Raw genomic sequence first — 8,299 nt, 5'->3', positions numbered from 1 at the left:
GGCTGGTTTTCCCTTACGGAGCAAAGACATATGAATATTTTGGCGTGCCCACTCTGGAGCAAGCAACATATAGTTGTCTATGGGAAGAGCATAGACTTTTTAAGTTAATGCCTGATACCTTGAGTGACTGTCCTTAAGCTTTATTTATAATCATTGCAAATGCAAGTCATGTATACTGGATATTGCAATCGCTTGAAATCGAAAGGCATGTCAGGGAGTATTGTAGGAATTCGTGGAATGAAACACATCTTCTCTCCCCTTTAGCACTGCTAGTTAATAATGTCGTTTCTGCGTCGTCGCTTTCACACGTTGGGCATGAGTTTCTTTACACATAGCCTAGTCGGTTTCATTGCACAATTTAGGTGGATCCAGATTACGCAAAAATATTATCGATGATGCAAATTTCAAAATTAATCTGTGTTGTGGCATTCCAGCTGTTTCCAAATAATTTAAGAATTCAATGGGATAAAATATGTAGCTTGCTCACTTTCCATGACAAAATCGATAGATTTGTAGTTGTGGCTGAGCCGTTCGACTTGAAGGTTCGCTGCTTCGAATCTCCTTGGCATTAGTTTGTAAACAATAATTTCTTGTCAATAATATAGTACGCTTCGCGATCCCTACCCAATTTCAAAATTAAGTGTACGTTTCGCGATTTCTGTCTGATTTTAACTGGCGCTTTCATTAATTTTTCGCTTAGGAGGGAAGAACTAAAAATATTGTGTATTGCAATGCATTTGAATAATAAACTTTTTGATTAATAAAATAGAACGTAAAGCGACAAAGAACTTTTCTTCTTTGCTTTTTGAATCTTTGATTAATAAAATAGAAAATAGAACTTAGATTTATAAAACAAACATTATGAAATCAAAATATTATTGTTTAATTTCCACGTTACCACAAATGCAGTTGTTCCACATAAAAAAAAGCTCTGGCAACGCTGGGTACTTTAAGGTAATTTATTTAAATAAAATTTTACAATGTTGTATATTGTTTTATATTCTTCAACACGTTCTGCAAAAAGAAGTGAAAATGTATATAAGATGCATTGAAGGGGATGAAATTTGGAGGAGAGAGTGGGATGTGTCCAGTTTTCATGCATGGTAGCCTTCAAAGAATGTAGAAATGTATAAAGAACATACAGACATACAGATATTCTATTATATGTATATAGATAGATAGAAAATAATAAACGTTCTCCCAATCGGTTGTTATCGTTAATCAATTTATATTTTGCGCACATACACGCACGCACATACAAACTCACATGTAATCTGTTTTTTGCCATTTATATATATATATAATTGCACGTTTTAAACAAATTATTTTATTTTCTATAAATTTGCTATAGAAATTTGTAATAACGTGATAAAAGAAGTGACGCACACGCTCTCTCTCTCTCTCTCTCTCTCTCTCTCTCTCTCTCTCTCTCTCTCTCTCTCTCTCTCAATGCAGAACGGAACTATATAAAAAGTCGTTCATTAGTTTTGCGGCCGAACTATGGAATAGGTTACCACTAGACTTGCGTAATGCCTCCACGAAAGGAATTTTCAAGTGTGGCTTATTTAGATATTTACTCAACACACAGCCACAAGGTCAATAATAGCGATCCTTCTCGTCTGTTATTTTGTTTTCTTTTTCTCTATTTCTTTTTTCTCTTACATATGTTATAGATATACATATTATTTTTGTTATTTTTGTCACTTTGTATTCTCTTTCTTTTGTATATGCGCTTGAGGGGAGCACGCCCGGAGCGCCTAATAACGAGCGCGTCATCATCCGTATCATCTCTTTTTCTCTCTCTCACTGTCGCGTTGTCTCGTTCATTAAAACGGATTAGGAGAGACCGGCGCCCCATGAGCCACGGGGTACCATGGGTGCGTGACTGTTTAGGATACGCCAGAATGTTTATAAACCCTAACGCTAAAATGTGTTTTAATTTTTTTCTCAAAAACTACGTAATCGTTGCCAAATACGCTAAATAAATTTTAAAATATACATAGTGCTTTAATTATAAAAAAAAATGAGACAAAAAATCTTACGTTTAAAAGTAGGTACTTTTCAGAGTTTAAATTTTTATGGCTCACCGGTCTCCGCGATATATGCGCGCAATATTCTAAATATATGTATAATAACCATCGGCATCGTGAAACCTCGTTCAAAATCAATATCGCTTTGTATGCGAAACGTTTGAGACGTGAAACAGAAACGCAAGTAAAGTGTTATTTTTTGCACAGCAGTTTTTAAGATCTCGTAATTGACTCCACAACTTTTATTGGAAATGATTGCACGCGATAACTTAGAAAGATATTATATCATAAAAATGAGATCTTATAGATATATGAATGTAGCTTTCGTTCACGAAAAATAGGCGAGAGACAACTCTTCCGGCAAGCGCCTAGGGCGACTTGTTACGGGACGTGTCCTCAAGCTCCAAGGAAGTTGTCGCCGACAAGGGGAAAATGTGCATGGCCTGTTTTGTGGCTTCGCCTCGAGCTTCGCCTGATTAAGTTTTGACATTAAGTTGTATAAAGCTTTGCATGTACGCATTATTTCTTTCAAATATCTTATACGGAAAAATGTTTTGTTTTTCCAGAATATAATCGAACGAAATAGAAAATATATTGTATTTTGTGTCTATTTGTATTATAAGTTTAACGCCAAAACGCCGTTTTTCGAGTTGTTTCACGCACTGTTTCAGTTGATCTCATATACGTGCTGAAGTTTTACAGTGTCATCGAGAACTGCCTCTTCGTGATAATAGTTTTGGCCGTGGTAAGCACATATATATATATCCGTCGAATTTTCATTTTTAATTACTTTATTAGTTAACTATTTTATTCCTCGTATTCATAAATCCTTGTAACTAAGAATATTCTGTATATATTATTTTGTTCCGCGAACACACTTTTCAAAGTTATCGGAGTCATCTCCAGCATGAGCAGTCCAAAGCACATTTCGTAGCAAATATTACTCTTTCAAGAATGAGATGACGTGTTAGGCGTGGTGTCGTTCCTCCACATTTTATCATTACTTTTTTCTGTAAAACAACATTAAGTATGTTATATTAATATAAAATGTATTTTTTTTACCAATAACGTTGTTAATCAGTAAAATATTGAATACAGGAAATAAAAATAATAAAGAAACTAGATAAAAGAAAACTGCTAAATTTTAAAACTAAAACTTTCCACGTATTTTTAAAACGTAAAATTTAAACGTTAAAGCAAAGAAAGTACACAGCGTGTTATAAAATATAAATGCTAAATAAAAAGTAATACGGTATAACTTATACATATATCTATATACGTAGCGTTTGCGGCTGCTTTCCTTGCAGTTGTAAGTGATACTACAAAAATAATACAATAACACGTATAAATACATAATAACTAATAAATAAATAAATAAATACGTCAGCTTTGGTGTATTTTATTCGATCCAACTGGCTAACTTTATTAAATAGAAGGATAGATAGGGCAATCGGAGCCTCGCGCGGTAACCAATGCGCAGAACAAATTATAATAATAAATAAGTATATTAATCGTACGTTTCGACACCCTATTCGTGTCTTCTTCAGCGTAAATAATTAAGTACATAAATTCATGACGATACAGATTACATAGATAAACGAGGTATAGCGCAGTCAATAAGTAAAATACCGTGGATTATCGTACGGAAGTACCGTCGTCGTAAGCCCAGACAAACCGATATGCATATGCTCCGCATCCATCGCATCTTAGAAAGCTCGCCAGGTTGGAAGACCGGGGAGGTAGGGAAGATACGAATGCCCTACCTAATATCAAACCGAGTCGCAATATGATAAGAACGTTATTTAACCGTGTTAATAGGCGAATAATGAATTACTTACGGAGCAATTACAGATCAGGATGTCACATTGTAATAACGAGCCTGTCACTCAGAAACGTCGCGAGTGAGTGAGGCATTGGTGGGAAGGTTAACATAATAAAGGCCATATGTATACACCGGAGGTGGGGATAACAATTCACAAACGGCTGTTTTAAATTTTTGCTAATCTCTCGATCACATTCAAATAAGTATCCGGCAGACCTTCCGTGTCCGTCTGCATATTCAAACCATTTGCCTGCCTCTTTATGCATATCATCTCCGAAATCGATCGTTTATAATAATAGGATTCACTGTCTAATATTTCAACATTGTTCCAATCAAAATTGTGATTTAATTCTAATCGATGCTCCGTTATGATTGGTTCCATAAACCAACCTTTTCCGGCAGGTACCTAAATTTTATGTCGCAGCATCCGGTTTGCCAAAAAAGAGGCACGGTCATAAGCTTAATAGACAGGGCATTTTTGTTATCTCATCCTTCCTTGCACGCAAAAAATTTCAGACTGGTCATTGAAATCTTACTTAATAATTGCTATCCATTGGGATTTGTTTTTAAAATATTACGTGAACGTCTTAAGATATTGTTTATTCTTCCAACCTGGCGAGCTTTCTAAGATGCGATGGATGCGGAGCATATGCATATCGGTTTGTCTGGGCTTATACGACGACGGTACTTCCGTACGATAATCCACGGTATTTTACTTATTGACTGCGCTATACCTCGTTTATCTATGTAATCTGTATCGTCATGAATTTATGTACTTAATTATTTACGCTGAAGAAGACACGAATAGGGTGTCGAAACGTACGATTAATATACTTATTTATTATTATAATTTGTTCTGCGCATTGGTTACCGCGCGAGGCTCCGATTGCCCTATCTATCCTTTGATTTGTCTAGAGAGCCTATATATCGTTTAATTTATTAAATAGAACGCTACGTTTCGATCTCGGGTTTAGGTCCTTTTCAAGCGTCACAAATACAAATTATTAGTTATATAGGCATAATGCCTGCTACGCCACAAAGCAGGCATTATGCCTAATTAATTAATAATTTGTACTTGTGACGCTTGTAAAGTGACCTAAACCCGAGATCGAAACGTAGCGTTCTATATTTAATAAAGCTGGCCAGTTGGGTCGAATAAAGTACACCAAAGCTGAATTCTCTTCACTTACTGGCGATATAATTCTCACGTTGCTATAAATAAATAAATAAAATTAAAAAATAATAATAATAACATGCAATACGTATTGCATCATTCTATCTTGATCGCTTATCAGGTGTAAAACAAGGATAGAATAAGCAAATAGCGTTAATAGCACGCTCCCCGAATCCAGAGAGCTTGGTCTCGGCCTATATATAGATATATATATACCGAGAGGTAGGCATATTATACCTGTTCATGCGTTCCCTGTACAGTTAACGAGCAGATTAATCAAGGGAGATACGTAAGAGGAATCGCGATGTCGCAGGGAAGAGGAGGCAGGAGAACGCGCAAGCATCATGGTAAAGACAAAATCAATCTTGGCAATAAGGGCAAGGAACTGCTGGAAGACATAAACGAGAATAGTGTTGTAGTGCAACAATTGATAAGGACATATAAGGACATGATAAGGCGGTAATCTTTGCAATATCAGGATATATTTTTGATATTGCAAAGATTACCTTTATAATCTCTTTATGTCCTATCTGTATAATGCATTCTTTTTCAAATAAATGCAAGATAACGTGGGAAAACATATATTGCTTCCTCATAGAGGAAGCTTTGTTTTAGTGACGTTCGTATATAAACCTTCGATTGCGTCGAAAGTTGGGTTTAGTCAACTAACGTTAAAAAACGTATATATGAAATAAGGGTAGAAGAAACCAACGAAGAGCGTGGTTTTTGAGTTTTTCTGCCAATATGTTCAGCGTGTTGTAAAACGTCGAAATATCGCCTTAAAAAAATGTCCATATGTATGTATGTATTATATGTGCACATTTGATGTTGTGGTTGCTCTAACTTCCGCAAATATTGAGATATCGGGCTGTTTTTTTTTTAATCGATAGAGTATCATTCAAAGAAGGTTGGTCGTGAATTTGGCGATGATCGGTAAAGAGGTTCTTTTTAGAACATAAAAAATTTTTGAATTTTTTTAGAAATGCCCGTGGTTGCTTTAACTTTTGTAAATTTTAAAATATTGGGCTCGTTCTAAATTTTATTATATTCTTCAGTCTTTTCTACCCTTATTTCATATATACGTCTTTAAAATTTGATTCATCAGTTCTCGTGTCACACACATTTGAACGTTCGGAGACGTCGTACATACGTATTAGAAACTTTATAAAGCTGGGTCTACGCAACAAAATCTTAAATACGTATATATAAAATAGGGGTAGAAAAAACTGAAGAATATAATAGACGTAGAAAAGTTGCCAAGAATATAATAAAACTATAAATAGCCCGATATATATTTCAAAATTTGCCACACATATTTCACATGTAAAAAAAATTATAGACCTTTGATCGTATATTAAAATGGATCTAATCAATCAAATCTTAAAGATGTATATATGAAATAGGGGTAGAAAAGATTTTTTCTACCCCTATTTCATATATACGTCTTTATTGGTCTTTCTATCCCTAAAATACGAAAGAGGATTTACAAATTATTAAGCATGGTTTTGAAGATAAAATATTTACGTTGACGCAAATATGCATGTACGCACGCACACACACCCCTATACATTCGCCCGCGTGCGCACACAAACAAAAACACACACACAAACACACATACACACATACATACACTCCGTCACAAACACAAATACGCTTTAAGAAGTATAGGCGACGTTGATAAAAATAAATGTTTATTTTCAACTACGTATATATATAATTTTTTAAGGCCGGTATTCATAGTCGGGTCTTATTCAAAATAATGCGTTCATCTAAAAATCAAGTTACACGTGCGATAGCTGGACAGTTGGTCACAATTAGCACTATAATAATGAATCCATTTGGGGAAAGTAAACGTTTCTTTTATGCTTTAGCAGTACTTTCCACGTTCTCAGCTGTGATTGGATGACTTACAAACCATGGTGAAACTGTCCAACTATCGCACGTGTAACTTGATTTTCAGATGAAATCATTATTTGCCAAACGTTTAAAACATTACAGACGTATTTCTCAAATAATTTCATGTTGATTTAAAAAAAAAAAAAACACGTGGTTTTAAAATTATGTCTGCTAACGCTCAATTAATTTTTATTAATTATAAATAAACTATTATTTCCTAAACTATGAAACTACCCATATAGGGTTTTACAGTCGGCCCAATACTGGGCCCGTATAATTAATACTGGCCCAGTATTGGGCCGACTGTAAAACCCTATATGGGTATATTCCTAAACTTGCCCAAACATGTCCCAAACTATTAAAATAATCAATAATAAGAAATATCAAATTTGTCTGCTAAGTATATCGAGGTAGTAGTTCAACCATCTTTTACAACACATTTTACAACCGCAGTACCGGTTTACAACCACGCCGTACAACACTCTTAGGGCCTAAGCAGAATGGCTGTCTTATAACCTTAAGGCAGTGTTTTATGCCTTAAGTCTTTGTCTTATGTAACGCACAATACTGTGTTAATGTTTCCTGTCTTGTGTAGTATACGCGACGTATAACTACAGTCTCGAGTTGTAGAATTTTTATACAAAGCAAATATTGTTAAAGTGGATTTTTGTTTATTATCTTATTTACTTATTTTGTTACAAAATTGGTGGTCGTCCACAGAGTAGAGCACATACTTTAATTCTGTGCAAGATTTTTTCAAATCCATAAAGCCAATAAAAAATAAAGCGAAAAGTACGATTGTCGGTATTACAGACGGCTTTAGGATCCCCATGCTTATTCTCGATCGGCTGTTTCCGTACTCGTTCTGTTGGTTCCTCCAATAAGAATGTCGAATCTTTTATAAAGTGTGTGCACATCTTGTACATCATTAAGGGTCGACAGGAGTAACACTACCGACCTCTGTCGGGTTGCTTAGCTGCGAGTCCGTATTTTATTTATTATAAATTTTTTAAGAGCCAAAATGGAAAATCCGGCTCTGTACCAGCTTGCGGCTGATCTTACTGATTAAAACGAGCATAAGTTTAATGAGATTCGTTAATTTATTTGGCTAAAATTTGGGATAACCTTTTCTAAGCAGCTTTTTCAGGCTTGCTTAGAGCTGCAAAACTGCTTAAGAACGGTTATCCCAAATTTTAGCCAAATTAATTAACGAATCTCATTAAACTTATGCTCGTTTTAATCAGTAAGATCAGCCGCAAGCTGGTACAGAGCCGGATTTTCCATTTTGGCTCTTAAAAAATTATAATAAATAAAATACGGACTCGCAGCTAAGCAACCCGACAGAGGTCGGTAGTGTTACTCCTGTCGACCCTTAAC

General features: G+C 35.1%; 1 long non-coding RNA gene across 1 annotated transcript; it reads right to left on the bottom strand.

Annotated features, from left to right (window-relative positions):
• Positions 1-705: 705 nt before the first annotated feature.
• On the bottom strand, positions 706-4,139 carry LOC139824635 (uncharacterized). The gene is made up of 3 exons (XR_011735205.1): positions 3,869-4,139; positions 3,660-3,793; positions 706-3,040 (listed from the first exon to the last, which is right to left on the bottom strand). It is a non-coding gene; the product is annotated as an uncharacterized lncRNA (long non-coding RNA).
• Between the last annotated feature and the right edge of the window lie 4,160 nt (positions 4,140-8,299).

Source organism: Temnothorax longispinosus, unplaced genomic scaffold (assembly GCF_030848805.1).
Source record: "Temnothorax longispinosus isolate EJ_2023e unplaced genomic scaffold, Tlon_JGU_v1 HiC_scaffold_481, whole genome shotgun sequence".
NCBI lineage: Eukaryota > Metazoa > Arthropoda > Insecta > Hymenoptera > Formicidae > Temnothorax > Temnothorax longispinosus.
This window is presented reverse-complemented; position numbering and strand designations above follow the sequence as displayed.